Source organism: Carassius carassius, chromosome 4 (assembly GCF_963082965.1).
Source record: "Carassius carassius chromosome 4, fCarCar2.1, whole genome shotgun sequence".
NCBI lineage: Eukaryota > Metazoa > Chordata > Actinopteri > Cypriniformes > Cyprinidae > Carassius > Carassius carassius.
In genome coordinates, this window is record NC_081758.1 from 6,993,783 (window position 1) to 7,013,411 (window position 19,629).

A 19,629-nucleotide genomic window follows, 5' to 3' on the forward strand; every position below is an offset into this window, starting at 1 on the left:
GATGAGAAACCGAGCCGTCCCGTGTTGCTCCCAATGCTCCAGTAACATTACATTATGTAAACTGCAATGCATTTATGACAAAGAACTGCACCGATGCAGATGTAATATCATAGCAATCTATCAATAAATGCACTCACGACACACCTTGTACTCTCTGATGTTCGCTCTGCTCGGCGCCACTGAAGATTGAAAAATGCGTCAACTCCAAGCAGACTCAGATAAGGGGAGGAGCCGAAACTTGACGCAGCTTGCCGCCTTTTCAAATGAGTTTTTTTAAAGGGGACTGAAGCGATAAATGTATTAATCAAATATTTTTTTAGGGGGGCTGGGCAGAAGTTTAGGCTGAAGCCCCCCTAAAAAGGGCCGAGTGACGCCCCTGTCACTGGTTTCTTCTTGTCCCGTGTATTTGTTGTTCTATGTGTGAGTGGGCGTGATCGCTCGTTACTACTGATCAGCACGCCAGCAGATCTCATTCACCGCACCAGCTGCTGCCAATTCACTCACCTACAAAAACTCACCGCACTCTCCTCTCTTTGTCAGATCGTTGTTTTGGTGTCCACTGTGAATGAATGAATGCTGTGAATGAGATCTGCTGGCGTGCTGATCAGTAGTAACGAGCGGTCACGCCCACTCACACATAGAACAACAAATACACGGGACACAAAGAAACCAGTGAATTCATGAACCGTGACACTACTATTCTACTTTGCCCATCGCCCATTATAAATCAACAATCTATTTATGAATGTAATCTATTTATCAACATAATCTACAAAATACCTTTGATGCGGTACCATGTGTGCAGCAGACGAAATGATATTATGCAGTGCCTGAAAATATTCCCCAGCTAGTATGTGTAGTTGCAGATTTGGAAAGGATTATTTTCAGGTGCTGCTTAATATCACTGCGCCTGCTGCATTCATTGTACGGCAGCAAAGTTCCTTAATTATTATGCTGAAATGTGATTATAGTTCCTAGCCAAATCAGCCTAGAAAATCCATTCATTTTCCGTCAGTCTTAGTACACAATGTAACTACAGAAGTCAAGCTTTAAATAGAAAAAATACAAAATAGAAATTCTTTGGTCATTTTTGAGCAAGATGCTTATGTTCTAATCAGATTCAATGATATATGCTAAGCTAAGCTAAAAGTGACCTGGAGACCAGTTGAACGGATTCAAAAACGGTAAAACTCAACTGTTTTCAAAAAGGTGGAGTGTTGCTTTAACCCATGCAGTTTGAGCTGGAAAGAGAATTAAATAGTTCATCTCTCGAGTCTTCAGTTTTTTCGAGCCGTTCGTTCATCAACGTTCATCCATAAGCTTTAACCTATGCAGTCTAAGCCGGGAAGAGACTTAATAATAATAATCAACTTTATTACCTTTGTTACCACATTGTCACATGTTGGCTTCAGTTTAGTTCCTGTCTGTCAACTCATTGAATTAAATTCCTGTTCTCATCAGTTAATCTTCATTCATTAATTTCCACCTGTGTTGTATTAATTATCTTGTCTGCTCCTCAGTTGCTTGCCCTTTATAAGCCTTCAGTTGCTATCATTTCTTTGTCTCAAATTAATGTTACATGAATGGTTAAAGTGTGTTTATGTTCATTAAAAGACTCCTTTTTCCCCCCTATTCCTTCTTTGTTTGCATTTCTAAAACCACGTACTGCCTGACAGAATTCAAGACCTAAATAAAGAAGACTGTGATGGCTGGGAATGAGGGGTGTTGAAGAAGGCGGCTGGTACTGTTCCGTAGAGCTCTATCAGCCATCAGCCATCGGCGATGGACGATGGCATCATCTATCGGCTAAACCTTTACCTACACCACTCACTTTGTGCAGCACTGGTCTGCACACTACCTCATTAAGGGATCACTGTCTGGTTCATCTTATACCGACCTACAAGCAGAAACTTAAATCTGCTAAACCTGTAGTAAAGACTGTGAAGAGATGGACCAGCGAAACAGAACAGGATTTACAATCTTGTTTTGACATCACTGATTGGAGTGTTTTTGAAGCTGCTACCACCGATCTGGACCAACTCACAGAGACTGTAACATCCTATATTAGTTTCTGTGAGGATATATGCATTCCTACCAGGACTTATTTAACATTCAACAATGATAAGCTATGGTTTACAGTAAAACTCAGACACCTTCGTCAGGCCAAAGAGGATGCCTACAGAAATGGGGACAGGGTCTTGTACAATCAGGCCAGGAACACACTGAACAAAGAGATTAGAGCGGCTAAAAAGACCTACGCTAAAAAGTTGGAAGACCAGTTTACTTCCAACGACTCAACTTCAGTTTGGAGAGGACTGAGAGCCATCACAAACTACAAGACACCATCCCCTTGCACTGAGGCTAATCAACGACTTGCTAACGACCTGAATGAGTTCTATTGTAGATTTGAAACCCCCAACACCCACTCTGACCATCTCCCTACACAACCATTAACACCTCATGCAATCCCCCTCTCCATACCTCCTGCTCTTCAAATCTGTGAAGATGATGTGCGCCAGGTCTTCAAGAAAAACAAAAGAAGAAAAGCACCAGGCCCAGATGGCGTTACACCAGCCTGTCTGAAAATCTGTGCTGACCAGCTGGCCCCCATCTTTTCACAGATCTTCAACAGATCTCTGGAGTTGTGTGAAGTGCCTTCCTGCTTCAAACGCTCCACCATAATCCCCATTCCAAAGAAACCCAAGATAACAGGACTTAACGACTACAGACCTGTGGCTCTAACGTCTGTCGTCATGAAGTCGTTTGAAAAACTGGTTCTGGCTTATCTGAAGGACATCACTGGACCCTTACTGGACCCCCTGCAGTTTGCGTACCGAGCAAACAGGTCCGTGGATGATGCAATCAACATGGGATTGCACTTCATCCTGCAACATCTGGACAAAACAGGGACTTATGTGAGGATCCTGTTTGTGGACTTTAGTTCGGCTTTCAACACCATCATCCCAACAACCCTCCAGACCAAACTGACCCAGCTCTCTGTTCCTAGCTCTATCTGTCAGTGGATCACCAGCTTTCTGACAGATAGGCAACAGTTAGTGAGACTGGGGAAATTCATGTAAAACAGCTGCTCCACCAACACTGGTGCCCCTCAGGGATGTGTTCTCTCCCCTCTGCTCTTCTCCCTGTACACCAACGACTGCACCTCTAAAGACCCCTCTGTCAAGCTCCTGAAGTTTGCAGATGACACTACAGTCATCGGCCTCATCCAGGACGGTGACGAGTCTGCTTACAGACAAGAGGTTGAGCAGCTGGCTGTCTGGTGCAGTCTTAACAACCTGGAGCTGAACACGCTCAAAACAGTGGAGGTGATTGTGGACTTTAGGAGAAACCCCCCTGCACTTTCCCCACTCACCATCATGAACAACACTGTGGCTGCAGTGGAGTCATTCAGATTCCTGGGAACCACCATCTCTCAGGACCTGAAGTGGGACAATCACATTGACTCCATTGTGAAAAAAGCCCAACAAAGGTTGTATTTCCTTCGCCAGCTGAGAAAGGTTGTACTTCCTTCGCCAGCTGAGGAAGTTTAACCTGCCACAGGAGCTGCTGAAACAGTTCTACTCAGCCGTCATTGAGTCAGTCCTGTGTACTTCAATAACTGTCTGGTTTGGTTCAGCTACAAAATCAGATATCAGAAGACTACAGAGAACTGTTCGGACTGCTGAAAGGATTATTGGTGCTCCCCTGCCCACCCTCCAAGAACTGTACACATCCAGAGTGAGGAAAAGGGCTCAGAAAATCACTCTGGATCCCTCACATCCAAGTCACCCCATCTTTGAACTTTTGCCATCTGGCCGGCGCCTCAGAGCTGCAAATACGAGAACAGCAAGGCACAAGAATAGTTTCTTCCCCCAGGCAATCTACCTCATGAACAGTTAAATGTTTCCCACTTAAACTTATGCTTATGCAAAAAATGTGCAATATCCTTATATTTATTTGTTACCCCTCCATCCTAGAACATTCCTGCATCTCACTCAATCCTATTCCATTATCATTTATAGCACAATTGTTTATACACTTATTTATTTGCCAATTTGTAATTCTCCTTTTTGGTCTGTGTGTTGTTGTCTCTGTGTACTGGAAGCTTATGTCACTAAAACAAATTCCTTGTATGCGCAAGCATACTTGGCAATAAAGCTCTTTCTGATTCTGATTCTGATTCTTTCTGATTCTGATTAAGCATTGAACTGACCTCATTCAAGTCAAGTCTGCCTTATTGTCAATTCTTCCACATGTACAGCACATACATACAGAGAATTGAAATTGTGTTATACTCAGACCCTGGGTGCATACAGAAAACACTATCAGTAGAGCATAAAAGTATAGATAGAGACAGACAACTACCTCTTTAGTCAGTTTAAATAAAGGACTGCTTTCTGAGCTTTACTTTTATGCTCAACTATTAGTGTTATCTGTATGCACCAAGGTGTAACGATCGATCTAGATCCAGAAGCAGTGTGTTTAATGGGTAATCCAAAAATCAGTATCCAAACAGGCAAGAGGTCATAACCATAAGATCAGTCCAGAAACAAAACAAACAAGAAACTAGGAACTAGAAAACACAAGGGAACGCGAGAAAACCAGGTGAGGATAACGAAGGAAGTGGAGACAGCTGAGTGCAATAACAGGTTTGCAATTAACCGTGATGAAGGGACAAAGCTATGTGGGAAATGTAGTGCCTGCGGTGGGGTGACCATGGGGAAGTGAGACCACTAGTGGACACCCAGGGAAACACAGACCAGACACCGTGACATTACCCCCTCCTCTAAGGAGCAGCTACCAGATGCTCCACCTGAACACAAGAACAAACCAAGGAACACAGAGACCAGGAGGGAGGTTGACTGGTGGAGGATAAGGGGGAGGGACGGAGGGCCAGGTTCATAAAGGGAACCAGAGACAGGAAGTGCAAAAAACAAAACAAAACAACAACAAGGAGACCAGGAGGGAGGTGGACCGGCGGAGGACCAGAGGGAGGAACGGAGGGCCAGGTCCATAGAGGGAAACAGAGAGAAAACAAAAAACAAAAACATCAACAAAACACAAGGCCAGGAGGGAACAGAAAGTTCAGGGGCCCAGGTGTAACGGGGGTACTAAGCCCGTTGTGTAGGGGGAAATGGATTACGGCTGCCCTGGAAGTTTGGACAACGAAAGTATCTTTGTCCCAGTTCCCCAAACTTTTAGTCTTGTTACACACTAATGTGTGTATGTGGTTTCTTGCTCTATTGTGTTAGAACACTACTGATTGACAAGGCTAGGCTTCAGTTATAGTAGTGATACATGGTGGCTTCCTGAAGTGAAACTGCATATATGACAGTTGTAGCAGAAATGACTCGAACCAGACAAATTAAAGAGTCGATCAGGGCTGTGGCTGAAACACGAGCCGAATTCCTCAGTAAGGCAACAGGAAGTCATAAAACATTCTGTGCCACAAGTCCCAAGCAAGATAACCAACCAACCAACGCTTTCACAGAACAGCTTTCAACATTAACACCACTAGAACAAATATTGACAATTTTAATTCGCAGAAGAGATTTGTCAAATTTGTTGTTCGTAAGTGAGATGCAACGTCGGACATCACATGTAAACCCCTGAGAGTTAAACACTTCCCCCACCTAGCAGAACCAGACTGAAATTCCTAGGGGGGGGGGGGGGGCTTTGAACCTCTGGTCTCCACAGAAATCTTTGTCAGATAATGACAAAGAAACTGTCTTTTGTACATATATATGGACCAAAATGAACTCCAAAATGACTTCTAAATGAATATCAGTCCATCGCTTAACTCCATATTCATTTATATGTAACCCACACATTTGACTATCATGTTATAATCACTTATTGTGTATGTCTTTTAATAACTATGGGATAGATTAAGGATACATATTCATGTCTAGTATCTATGTAATCGAAACTGCTTGCTTGAAATAGTCCTGACCATCAGTTATTTGTCAAATGTATCATATTCTTGTTATAGGAATCATTATTAGACCAAAATTAGACCCTGCAAGAGCGGGAAAATTCGGACCACATGCTTGGTAAGATAACATATGATTTATGATACGCCCGAGCCAAGACAATATCTGATTGGTCAAGACAACATTTAAGGTGTGGCCAACAGGCCAGTTTAAATACTTAGGACACCATAAAATCTTGCTTTTAGCTTCTAGCTTTGCTCTGCTATTAGTCATGTATGCTTTTAGTTTTAGCTCTGCTTTTGCTATCAGTCATGCCTGCCTTTAGCTTTTAGCCATGCTGTTTGTCATCACTTTTCTTTGAGCGCGGTTCCAGCGTGCTTCGGCCTGCACGCCTGCTGCTACTTAGCCACGATGAGAAGAAACACCACCTAGTCTCGTCAAACTTTATTTCTTTTCTTTTCCGTTTGAGAGTTTCATGTTCTGAGTTAAGTTTTGTAACGCCTTCTGACCTCGCCTGCCCGTTCAACTTCAACCAGCCACACAACTCTGCATCTTCAGCCAACGCCCAACCACGGGCTTCCCAAGACGTCACTTCAACGACTACTGAACTTTCAGCCAATCAGCGACATCGGGGGAACCCCATTTCAACGACAACTTTACACAGGCAATGTACCTTCAGACATTTGTACTGGTGTATCTAATATAATTTTAACCTAATTGAGGAACTCAATGCGATGGTTAATTAAGTGATTGATGGTTGTTCATGTCTATGCAATTTAACGTATTGCTGTGAACTTGGGATTCCACATTTCCATTCTCTTAAACTCATCTTTCCCTAACTTTCGATCTTCCTGCAAATTGTGTGAATGTGTGCGTGCGTGCGTTTATGTGTTAGATTAGTTTATATGTCTTAGATTTATCTAATAAAGTCTTATTCATATTGAAAAGAGAAGTATCATGTGTTTTGTGCTTACAAGTTCATGTCTTAAACTGCCGATCTTGTTACTGTGCTAATTGATAGTGTTTTCACTATACTTTGGATATTAATATCCAGCGCAGATTTGATGTTAAACGGCTCGTTCAGTGAATCGCAGGGTGTCTCAGTGATCAGCCGTGAAACAGTGATTCTGTTCAAATTCCCTTTAAAATCTTAAATGATTCCCTTTGAGCTAAATTGACCTGTTTCCCTTACACAATGCAGTGTTATATGCTCCTCCCTCCCCAGATCTAATAAAGTAAGTGAGTCTTCCCCACTACCTGACAGCTCCCAAGAGAAAAGTACACGTTTAGAAAGTTTAACGTTACAAGTTTAGAAAGCAATTAAACTATTTATTCTTCTAGATTTCTTTTTCTTATGATTAATTTTTTTTTTCTGATTAAGAAATCAATTAAACGAAAATATAAAGAATTTACTGTATTTGTGCTGTTGTTACAAATTTACATAATCACCTTCAACATATCAGTTGAAAAAAACTTTCACTTGTGATTTAACAAATACCTAATGAAACTTCAAAATGAAATCACATAAATTTTTTTCAATAGGTAGACCCACAAATTCTCACCCTTCTCCAATGATCACCTTCAAACAATCACATTTGAAAAAAAACAATACACAATTAAATCTTACTTTAGAATGAGCACTTATAAGAAATGTCCTTTCAAAGGTTTACTCACAGTAACTTATGTTCTGTAGTCCACTTGAATTATCACAGTTCCCTGTTTATCAGTTCAGTCACTGAATAAAAGGAAAAAAATGAGAAAAATACCAGTTTGTAGAACGATGAATTAGAGTGCGTTGTCTGGACGTAGGGTGCGTTGAAATAAACTGAACATCACGGTTTAATTTAAAAGAAAAAATTCACTCAGTCTTGTAAAAAAAAATTATCCCACAGATAAACTGCCTCAAAAAGGTTCAAACTGTGATGAATCAACTGGAGATTTCCCTTGGATGGCAGGGTAACTCAATCTTCAAACTCTGATCGGCAGAAATTTTAATTGCATTTCACAGCGATCTCGGTCTCACATGCGCTGACACGTGTGGGAAGCTTAATTACACGTGAACAGTCTCGTCGTTGACATGTTAGATCTCGCCACTGCATTTCAATCAAAACACGACAAGTGCAAAATGCAGCAAAAACACACAAAAGATTAAAAAAAAAAAAAATTCAAACAGGGTTTCACTCTAAGCATACTCACAATTTCCGTGGCCTTCACGTTATGTAACTGCGTCACTCTAACAGCCAACACACATCACGAAAAAAAACTATTTACTTCTATGAACTGTGGATCACTGCCCACACCTTCACTTAGTGCTGTTGTATTTTACTCGATTTAAGCCTCGATAATATTCCGTTGAAGCAACTTTATCGAACGAGCTTCTCGATCACAACGCTGCACTCACTTCTGTGTGCGACACACTCATACATCACGCTCTTCTTCGTCTCCTCCTGCTGCAATTACAGCATGCGAAAAAAGCGGACCACTCGCCAAAATAAAAGTATCCCAAAAATAAACTCCTTTCAAAATAATATATCCGTTACACAGGGCCGAGCTGACAGGGCATGGATCAGGTTGAACTGGAGCCGTGCGGTCGAGACAGAAGCCCACCAGGGTGGCGCAGAAGACCACTAAAGCCGTGCGGTCGAGACAGAAGCCCACAAGGGTGGCGCAGAAGACCACCACAGCCGTGCGGTCGAGACAGAAGCCCACCAGGGCGGCGGCGAAGACCACCACGGTGGGATCGATGGCACAGGAGAGCAAGTCTGGTTAGGTAAGTCTGAAATAGAGAACATGAACAGGTTAAGGGTGGCCTCCATGGCCCTGAGGAGATGGTAGATGGTCTCCATGGCCATGACAGGGCAGGCGGTGAGTTCCTGGATGGCCTCCATGGCCACGACAGGATAAGTCGAGCGCTCAGGGAGTTCGGCTGAGATGTGACGAGGCTCTGGAAGTTCCGCAGAGACGTGGAGAGGCTCTGGTAGTTCAGTGGCGCTGGGCTGGCGGCCATCTTGTGCAGTGGCGCTGGGCTGGCGGCCATCTTGCGCAGTGGCGCTGGGCTGGCGGCCATCTTGTGCTGTGGCGCTGGGCTGGCGACCACCTTGTGCTGTGGCGCTGGGCTGGCGGCCATATTGTGCAGTGGTGCTGGGCTGGCGACCACCTTGTGCTGTGGTGCTGGACTGGTGGCCATATTGTGCAGTGGTGCTCGGCTGAGATGTGACGAGGCTCTGGAAGTTCCGCAGAGACGTGGAGAGGCTCTGGTAGTTCAGTGGTGCTGGGCTGGCGGCCATCTTGTGCAGTGGCGCTGGGCTGGCGGCCATCTTGCGCAGTGGCGCTGGGCTGGCGGCCATCTTGTGCAGTGGCGCTGGGCTGGCAGCCATCTTGTGCAGTGGCGCTGGGCTGGCGACCACCTTGTGCTGTGGCGCTGGGCTGGCGGCCATATTGTGCAGTGGTGCTGGGCTGGCGACCACCTTGTGCTGTGGTGCTGGACTGGTGGCCATATTGTGCAGTGGTGCTGGGCTGGCGGTCCTCCTGTCTGGAGACCCCGTTCTAGAGTCAGCCATCCCACCTGGAGAGACAGGTGTGGCCCCACTGAGACCGATGTTGCAGGTACAGTATGAACCCCCAAAAATCAAAGATCTCCAGCTCATTCATTTCCCTTTCCGGCACAGGGTTGTCCAGACAGGCGTCGAAAAAGTCTTTCAAGGCCGCATCATTATACCTCAATCCTACCGCCAGGGTCCAGAATTCTTGTGCCACACCACCCACCTCATTCCCCTTTTGATGGAGGGTGGTTAATTTTAGGAATCTCCCCCTCCGCTCCTCCATGATGGCTGGGGAACGGAAACGAAATCCCACACCACTGGATCTGGTTTGGATGGAGTCCTTCTGTAACGATCGATCACAGGAAACGAGAGATCCAGAAGCAGTGTGTTTAATGGGTAATCCAAAAATCACCATCCAAACAGGCAAGAGGTCATAACCATAAAATCAGTCCAGAAACAAAACAAACAAGAAACTAGGAACTAGAAAACACAAGGGAACGCAAGAAAACCAGGTGATGGAAAACAAGGACTCCATGACACAGACAGAAAACAGACTGGTATATGTAGACAGGATAACGAAGGAAATAGAGACAGCTGAGTGCAATAACAGTTGTGCAATTAACCATGATGAAGGGACAAAGCTATGTGGGAAATGTAGTGCCTCTGGTGGGGTGTCTATGGGGAAGTGAGAACACTAGTGGAAACCGAGGGACACACAGACCAGACACCGTGACACAAGGGTCTGAGAGTAACGCAATTTCAATTAACTGTATGTATGTGCTGTACATGTTGAAGAATTGACAATAAAACTGACTTTGACTTTTTGACTTTAAAGGTCCAAGTTGGTAAAATGATCCGAACATCCCATCACTAGCATAAAGCATAACTCTGCTTTGTTTACAGTGGTAACCAAGAAAATTATATATCGTGGCTGGTACATAAGTGCCACCTGCTGTCAGAGAGTGATTTTGCGCCTTATTCAGACCTGCTGTTTTTGTTTCATGCAGATGTATTTTATCTTGTACAGTATATGGTTTTATGTAATGAAAATAAATAAATAAATAAAACCTTTTTGTTTTAAATCCTGAAATTAGACAATCTACTTTAAAGGTGAGATATCATGAAAATCTGACTTTTCCAGGTTTTTAAGTACTATAATCAGGTCCCTATTGCATCTACTAACCAAGGAAACATTAAAAAGATTAACCCAGTTACTTTGTTTTGGTGAGTCTTTTTCTACAAAGCGTCTGAGAAAAAGAGGACATCTGATTTCTCTCCTTTGGTGACTTGACAAAGGGATCTCATTATAATATTACCTCCCCTTCATCTGTAAGTTTCCACCCGCGGCACCGTCATTTTGATTTTGCAACAACGGTGTACCAGTTCTAATGCCACGGTGAAAGTCTGAGCAAAACATGCTAACTGTTCTGCCTTTGGCTGCACAGACAATCACAGAACAATATTTAGTGTCCCAGCCTCAGAGGAGACAACAGAGAAGTGGATTTATTGATTTATTTACTGCAATGTTTCCCATTCATGAACTAGACTGCGGCGGCCCGCCACTGCTCGTTGCGAAGAGTAAAACGTTATGTGCTTTCACGTTATAGTCGCCAGGAGTTGCTTTTTTGAAAATGTGTCGTTGGAAGGGTCTGAAAACTCATTAAAAATAGTTGCTATGTTGGCAACTATGGGCGCAGCTCTATTCTGGAAAAGGGGATGGGGAGCAGCAGCTCATTTACATTTAAAGAGACAGGCCCGAAAAATAGCGTGTTTCTGCTTCCACTCAGACATGTCACCCATTGAGCATGTTTGGGATGGTCTGGATTGGCGTATACGACAACATGTTCCAGTTCCTGACAATATCCAACAACTTTGCACAGCCATTGAAGAGGAGTGGACTAACATTCCACAGGCCACAATCAACAACATGATCCACTCTATGCGAAGGAGATGTTTTGCACTGCTTCAGGCAAATGGTGGTCACACCAGATACTGACTGGTTTTCGGACCCCCCAATACAGTTAAACTGCACATTTTAGAGTGGCCTTTTATTGTGGCCAGCCTAAGGCACACTCATGCAATAATCATGCTGTCTTATCAGTATCTTGATATGCCACACCTGTGTGGTGGATGGATTATCTCGGCAAAAGAGAAGTGCTCACTAACACAGATTTAGACAGATTTGAGAACAATATTTGAGAGAAATAGGCCTTTTATGTACATAGATAAAGTCTTAGATCTTCAAGTTCAGCTCATGAAAATGGGGGCAAAAACAAAAGTGTTGCATTTATAATTTTGTTAATTGTATATTTCATATTGTAAAAAGGGGCATAATATATATCCTTTATATCAAAAACTGCTTGTTCAACATGTGTAGCATCTTTGTATGGATTGAGATTAAAATGCAGTGGTTGCCTCTAGTTTCAAATTGTCACAGATATTTTAAAAATTTGCAATGGCAATACAAAAAAAAGAAATGATTAGGAGACCAGAGTTTGTTTATTTTTTTCTTCCGAAGGATGGAGCAAATGGAGATAAAAAAAAATCAGTTATGCATATACAGTACAAATGGTCATTGTAAAAATGTAAGAGCATAATTTGAAAGCAGGGGTGTCGAATTCAGCTCCTTAGAGGGCTGAGGGAGAGTTTGACACCCCAGTTTTAGAGCAAGTTTGAGGACTATCTCTCTCTCTCTCTCTCCCTCTCTCTCCTTTTTTCAGGTATCCAACAATTGAACCATACAACAAGGTGTATTCAGCCCTTGTTGCTGCTTCAACACAACTGACTGGGACATGTTTAAACAGGCTGCCACATGCAATAACACCACTGACCTCCAGGAGTACCTAGAGACTGTCACTGCCTACATCAACAAGTGTATTGATGATGTAACGGTCACAAAAACCATCACCGTCCGGGCCAACCAGAAGCCATGGATGACTGGGGAGGTCTACAGACTCCTGAAGACACGGAACGCTGCCTTCAGAGCTGGAGATGAGGTGGGCCTGAGAACAGCTAGGGCCAACCTGTCCTGTGGCATCAGAGAGGCTAAGAGACAGCACTCCAGGAGGATAGCTCATCAATTCAGCGACAGCAGAGACACTAGGAACCTGTGGCAGGGGATACAGACCATTACAGACTACAAGCCACCACCACGGACCTGTGACAACAACATCTCTCTGCTGAATGAGCTGAACACCTTCTTCGCTCGCTTTGAGCAACAAAACAGCACCACTGCACAGAAGACTCCACCTCCTCCCGGCGACCAGGTGATGACGCTGACCTCAGACAGTGTGAGGAGATCCTTCAGCAGGATCAATGCTCGCAAAGCTCCGGGTCCTGACAACATCCCTGGGCGTGTACTGAAAGACTGTGCAGCAGAACTCACTGATGTCTTCACAGACATTTTCAACATCTCACTGAGTCAGGCTGTTGTTCCCACATGCTTCAAAACTACAACCATCATTCCAGTTCCGAAGAAGCCATCTCCATCCTGCTTCAATGACTACCGTCCTGTTGCACTTACTCCCATCCTCATGAAGTGCTTTGAACGGCTAGTCATGCACCACATCAAGTCTGCCCTCCCCCCCTCCCTGGACCCCTTCCAGTTTGCATATCGGTTCAACCGGTCGACCGATGATGCCATTGCCACTGCCGTCCACTCAGCACTCACCCATCTGGACAAAAAGGACTCATATGTTAGAATGCTGTTCATAGACTTCAGTTCAGCATTCAACACAATCATCCCTCAATAGCTCATCTATAAACTGATTCAGCTGGGGCTCAACACTGCAACTGGCTGTTGGACTTTCTGACTGGAAGACCTCAGGCAGTACAGGTCCCCTCCTGTACTGAGCCCCCTCCTCTTCACTCTGCTGACCCATGACTGCACACCATCACACAACTCCAAACTCTTTATTAAGTTTGCAGATGACACGACTGTGGTGGGTCTCATTAGCAACAAAGATGAGACAAACTACAGGAGTGAGGTGAGCCGCCTGGCCAAGTGGTGCAGTGACAACAATCTGTCTCTGAATGTGGAGAAGACAAAGGAGATTGTTGTAGACTTCAGGAGAGCACACACTCAGCACGTTCCTCTGACCATCAATGGTGCGACTGTGGAGAGAGTGAGCAGCACCAAGTTCCTGGGTGTGCACATCACAGAGGACCTCTCCTGGATTGAAAACACTGCAGCACTGGTCAAGAAATCTCAACAGCGTCTCTACTTCCTCCGCAAACTGAGGAGAGCCAGAGCCCCGGCCCCCATCATGTACACCTTCTACAGAGGCACCATCGAGAGCATCCTGACGAGCTGCATCACTGTGTGGTACGGCGCCTGCAACGCGTCCTGCCGAAAGACTCTGTAACGCATAGTGAGAGCAGCTGAGAAGATCATTGGTGTCTCTCTCCCCTCCCTCCAGGACATTTATGGAACACGTCTTACCCGCAAAGCCCTCTGCATCACAGGTGATCCCACTCACCCATCACACAGCTTCTTCAGCCTGCTGCCATCAGGGAGGAGACTGCGGAGTCTCCAGGCCAGGACCAGCAGACTGAAGGACAGCTTCATCCATCAGGCTGTCAGGAAGCTGATCTCCCTCCCGAACTTGCCCCCCTCCCCTCTTCTTCCCCAGGCACCACTGAACTGTGAACCCCCCCGCCCACCCAGATCCCTCATCACCAGGTCCTTCCACCCCGCCACACTAATGTACGATGGTGTGCACCAGTCACTTTGTGCAGCACTGGTCTGCTCACTACCTCATTCACCATGGAACTGATGCCATTCTACCACCTCATCCGTCAGTTAAATAAAATAACTGCTCTTGAGCCCTTTGTCACTTTCACTTCACTTAGACTTAATAAGGTATCTTTTAATAAGTGATTTTTTTGCACTAAAAATCTTTTATCTGCACTGTTGTTCACTTCATTGATTTGCACTATATCTGTCATTTGCCTTGCGCTGCTTTATTTAACTTTATTTTTAATTTTATTATATGCCTTTTTGTTTTTACAGTCCCTTATTGTATATTTGTTTCTACATTTTATATTTGATCTAGATTTTTTTAGGATTTAATGTTAATGTTATCTGTATGTATGTACTGTACATGTGGAAATTGACAATAAAGCAGACTTGAACTTGAACTTGTTACAAATTACCAGTTAATGGACTGTATAGGATATGTGAAAACATGACAAAGAGTTTTTCCATTTCAAAAATGCTCAGTGCAAAAATTACTTTCTTGAACTTGATGGTGATGCATCTTTTAGCATTAATTAATATTGTTATTTTTCCATTTAAGGAGTGTGTGTGTGTGTGTGCTCTTGTTTTTGTGACATATCAGGACACAACTCTGTATAATGACATGGGTATGACACAGGTATTACAAGAAGAGGGTGACTTATGAGGACATAACCCATGTCCACATTTTTCAAAATGCTTATAAATCATACAGAAAATGCACAGAATTTCCTGTGAGGGTTTGGGTTAGGTGTAGGGTTGGTGTAGGGTCATAGAATATACAGTTTGTACAGTATAAAAACCATAATGCCTATGGAATGTCCCCACTTTCCACAAAAACAAACTTGTGTGTATGTGTGTGTGTGTGTATATATATATTATATATAAATATATATATATATATATATATATATATATATATATATATATATATATATATATATATATATATATATATAGGCCTATATGAAGAGTTTGATTCCAAAATGCAATAAATGGCATTAAAGAAATAAAAAAATAGAGAGCTTCAAATGAAATCCGTATTGTACCTGTTCAGTATTGAAAAGTCAATTTTTTATTTTATGCAAAATGTGATATTCGAGTTATAAGGTCATGTTTTCTCCCCTTTTTCCAAATCACGACAGACGCCAGTCTCCATTTTTTGCAGAATGCGATATATCCTCTCAAACAATCACAGCGCAACATTCCATGCACTAAAGACGGTAATGGCGGCACTTTGAATAAATTTGGCATCCTAGTTTGCCTAATCTACTTTGTACTTTGTGATCAACAAACAAGGGCTACATGATAAATCACATGTGATTGCCATGCGCATCTCGTCGGTTCTGTGATTAATAGTATCGGTAAATCTCCATAACATGCTTTCAGCACATAGCACTAGTCAACTAAATGAATGTAACATGGCAAAGATGAATGCACGTTTGGAAGTTGAATGTAAGGGAAATGTCATTTTGGAATTTCTGTCGTCTAATGTAATATTGTTGTTTGTGTTCTTGTTCATGATGAAATTTTATTTTATTTCTGTAATTAATTTATAGCATTAACAAGATAACCCCTTGAATTCATTTTGGAAGCAATAACTGATGAATGTATTTTTAGTCCAGTGCCTGTACAGTATATAAGATTAGTATTGACCAATTTCAGAGAGTGTCATGTGTGGATCAACTTACTAAGTTTCAATAGGAAAAATAACTTTCATATTGATTCAACGATTTACTGCATTTTGAGAAATTAAAAAAAATATATCATGGATTTTTTGCATTTTGGGAAAAAAATAATCATACAATTTTATAATAAATCTTGGAAAATCAAAACCTGGATTTTAGTTGTTAATGTTATTATAACCTAAAGATGCTATGTGAAAGTTTGAAACAGAAAATAGTGGTTTTCATCTTGCCACTTTCTTGGTAAAGAAAACATATTTTCACTCAAATTAATCAAAATGAATTTACTGCGTTTTGGAACAAAACGCTTCAAATATACACACACATACACACACATACTCCATACACCACAATGACGAAGCAAAAAACTGATTTGTGACATCTTTGCAAATTCATAAATAAAATACATAAATAAATATTTACACACACTGGCCACTTTATTAGGTACACCTTGCTAGCACTGGGTTGGACCTCATTTTGCCTTCAGAACTGCCTTAATTCTTCATGGCAAAGATTCAACAAGGTGTTGGAAACTTTCCTCAGAGATTTTGCTACATATTGACATGACAGCATCACACAGTTGCTGCAGATTTGTCGACTTCACATTCATGATGAGAATCTCCTGTTCCACCACATCCTAAAGCTTCTCTATTGGATTGAGATCTGGTGACTGTGGAGGCCATTTGAGTAAAGTGAACTCATTGTCATGTTCAAGAAACCAGTCTGAAATGATTTGAGCTTTGTGACATGGTGCATTATCCCGCTGGAAGTAGCCATCAGAAGATGGGTACACTGTAGTCATAAAGGGATGGACATGATTAGCAACAATACTCAAGTAGGCTGTGATGTTTAAACGATGCTCAATTGGTACTAAGGTGCCCAAAGTGTGTTAAGAAAATATCCACCGCACCATTGCACCACCACCAGTAGCCTGTACCAAACTCTGTCAGGTTGGATGGGGGCTGAAAGACATTTTCAGGTTTCTCCAAAAATGTTTGATTGGGTTCAAGCCCATATGGCTGGGCTACTCAAGAACATTCACACAGTTGTCCATAAGCCATTCTTGGATTGTCTCAGCTCTGTGCTTAGGGTCATTGTCATGTTTGAAGGTGAACCTTCTGCCCAGCCAAAGGTTTTGAATGCTCTGGACTAGGTTTTCAGTAAGGCTATCTCTATATTTTTGGTGTGTTGAACTTTCCTTCTACTCTGACAAGTCACCCAGTCCCTGCCGCTGAAAAACGCCCCCACTGCATAAGGCTGCTACCACTATACTGTACTATTGGAATGGTTCTTTGCTAGTTATAAGCAGTGCCTGCTTTGTGTTGCAGTGATGTTTGGAAGACATTCGTTCCATTAAGGATAATGAAGGCTACATGCTTCTGTGAACCTTCAGTGCACAATTTTTTTCTTCCCCAGATCTGTGGCTTGTTACAATCCTGTCTCTGAGCACTACAGGCAGCTCTATTGACCTCTTGGCGTTTTTTTCTCTGTAATGCATTTTCAGCTGTTTTATTGAGAGGTGTGTGCCCTATCAAAACGTACCCATTCAAATGAATTTGCCACAGGTTAACTACACTTGAAGATTAGTAACGTCTACAGGTGATATGAATGTGACATGAATGTTTTCATTCCGATCAAGTGTTTACATGTTACCTCGCTCAGATTACAAAAGGAATAAATCACCCCTTACAAGCCGATCGATATTTTAGTTGGATCTGGCAAATTCAATCCGTTTGACGTGTTTATATGTGACTTTTTTATTCTGAATGTGCTTCTAGTCCTATTACGATCAGATTAGTAGGGTCCATGTAAATGCAGGTATTGTCTTTATTTATTTTTAGTTATTATATTCTTCTCTTTTTTTTCTGAAGGGTGTGTATTCATCATTCCAACAATATTTTATCACTTTGATAAGAAAATCTCACTAAATATTTTGTTAATAATTTTTCTTATTAATGCTTACTTTTTGGTAATTCAGTCAAACTTGCTGGATACCTTCAAGGAAGACAAAATGCCTTAATGTAGATATAAAGAGACCTGAATTTGTTTCAGTCCTTGTTTTATGCTGTATATACCAATTTGGAGTGGACGTCACAGTTATGTCACTTGCAGCTGCGCGCGCATAGTGGTGGCACAAAAACACTGGGAACAAGTGGAGGGAAAAGGGTAAAATCCATGGAATATGAGAAAAAATTATATTGTTTTGGTTTTGGATGCCAGAATCAAAATGGAAATAATTTTTATATAATACTGTTGTCAAAGACGCCATTTGAAGCAGAACTCAGATGTTAAACGGACAGACTATGGATGAAACCTGCTGTGACTACCCTACAGGTGCATCTCAAAAAATTTGAATATAATGGAATTTTTTATGATTTTTTTTATTTTTAAAAATAATTTATTTATTTATTCAAAAAGCAAAGTTTTTTTATATTCTAGATTCATTGCACACAAACTGAAATATTTCAAGAGTTTTTTGTTTTAATTCTGATGGTTATGACTTACAGCTTAGGAAAATAAAAAATTCAGTACCTCAAAAAATTTGAATATTTTCTCAAAGATCAATCAAAAAAAGATTTACAAAACAGAAATGTTCAAGATCTCCAAAGCAGGTTTAATTATGCACTCAATACTTGGGTGGGGCTCCTTTTGCACAAATTACTGCTTCAATGCAGCGTGGCGATGAGCCTGTGGTACTGCTGAGGTGTTTAAGTGCTCCAAAATTTCCTGGTAGATAGCTGCATTGACTTTGAACTTGATGAAACACAATGGACCAACACCGGCAGACATCACGGCACCCCAAATCATCAGTGACCTTAGAAAATTCACACTGGACTTTGGATTCTGTGACTCTCCAGTCTTCCACCAGACTCATGATCTTGACTTCCAAATGAAATGCTAAATTTACTTTCATCTGAAAAGAGGACTTTGGACAACTGAGCAACAGTCCAGTTCTTTTTCTCCTTACCCCAGCTTCAGTCCACTCCTTGTGAAGCTCTTCCAAGTTCTTGAATCGGCTTTTCCTGACAATCTTCCCAAGGCTGTGGTCATCCCTGTTGACTGTACACCTTTTCCTACCACACTCTTTCCTTCCAATCAACTTTCTATGAATATATTTTGATACAGCACTCCATGAACAGCCAGCCCTTTCAGCAATAACCTTCTGTGGCTTACTCTCCTTGTGTAGAGTGTTGATGATTGTCTTCTGGAGAACTGTCAAGTCAGTATTCTTTCCCATAATTGTGGCCACATGTTCTAAACTAGCCCAAAAGGTACCCAGTATTTATACTCAAAATTAATCAAAATAATCAAGCTCAAAATGGAATATACACATTTTTTGAGATAATTAATTTTTTATTTTCCTAAGATGTAAGTCGTTAACCATCATAATTATTCATTGTGTGCAATGAATCTATAATATAAGAAAGTTTGCTTTTTTAAATTAAATTACCAAAAAATAAAGACCTTTTCCATGATATTCTAATTGTATAAGATGCACCTGTACTTTTAAAGCATTAATTAGATTTAAATAATAGGTCTATATAATATTCACACAAGGAACATAGCCTTACAGTTTAATCATGGAATATTTCTTAAATCTATAAAAACAAATATTTTAAATTTTTAATTTTATATCACAATTCTGACCTTTTTCTTGCAAATGCAACTTTATATCTCCTAGTTCACTTTATAAATTGACTGATCAATTGCGAGTTTTTCAGTTCTAAGGGAAA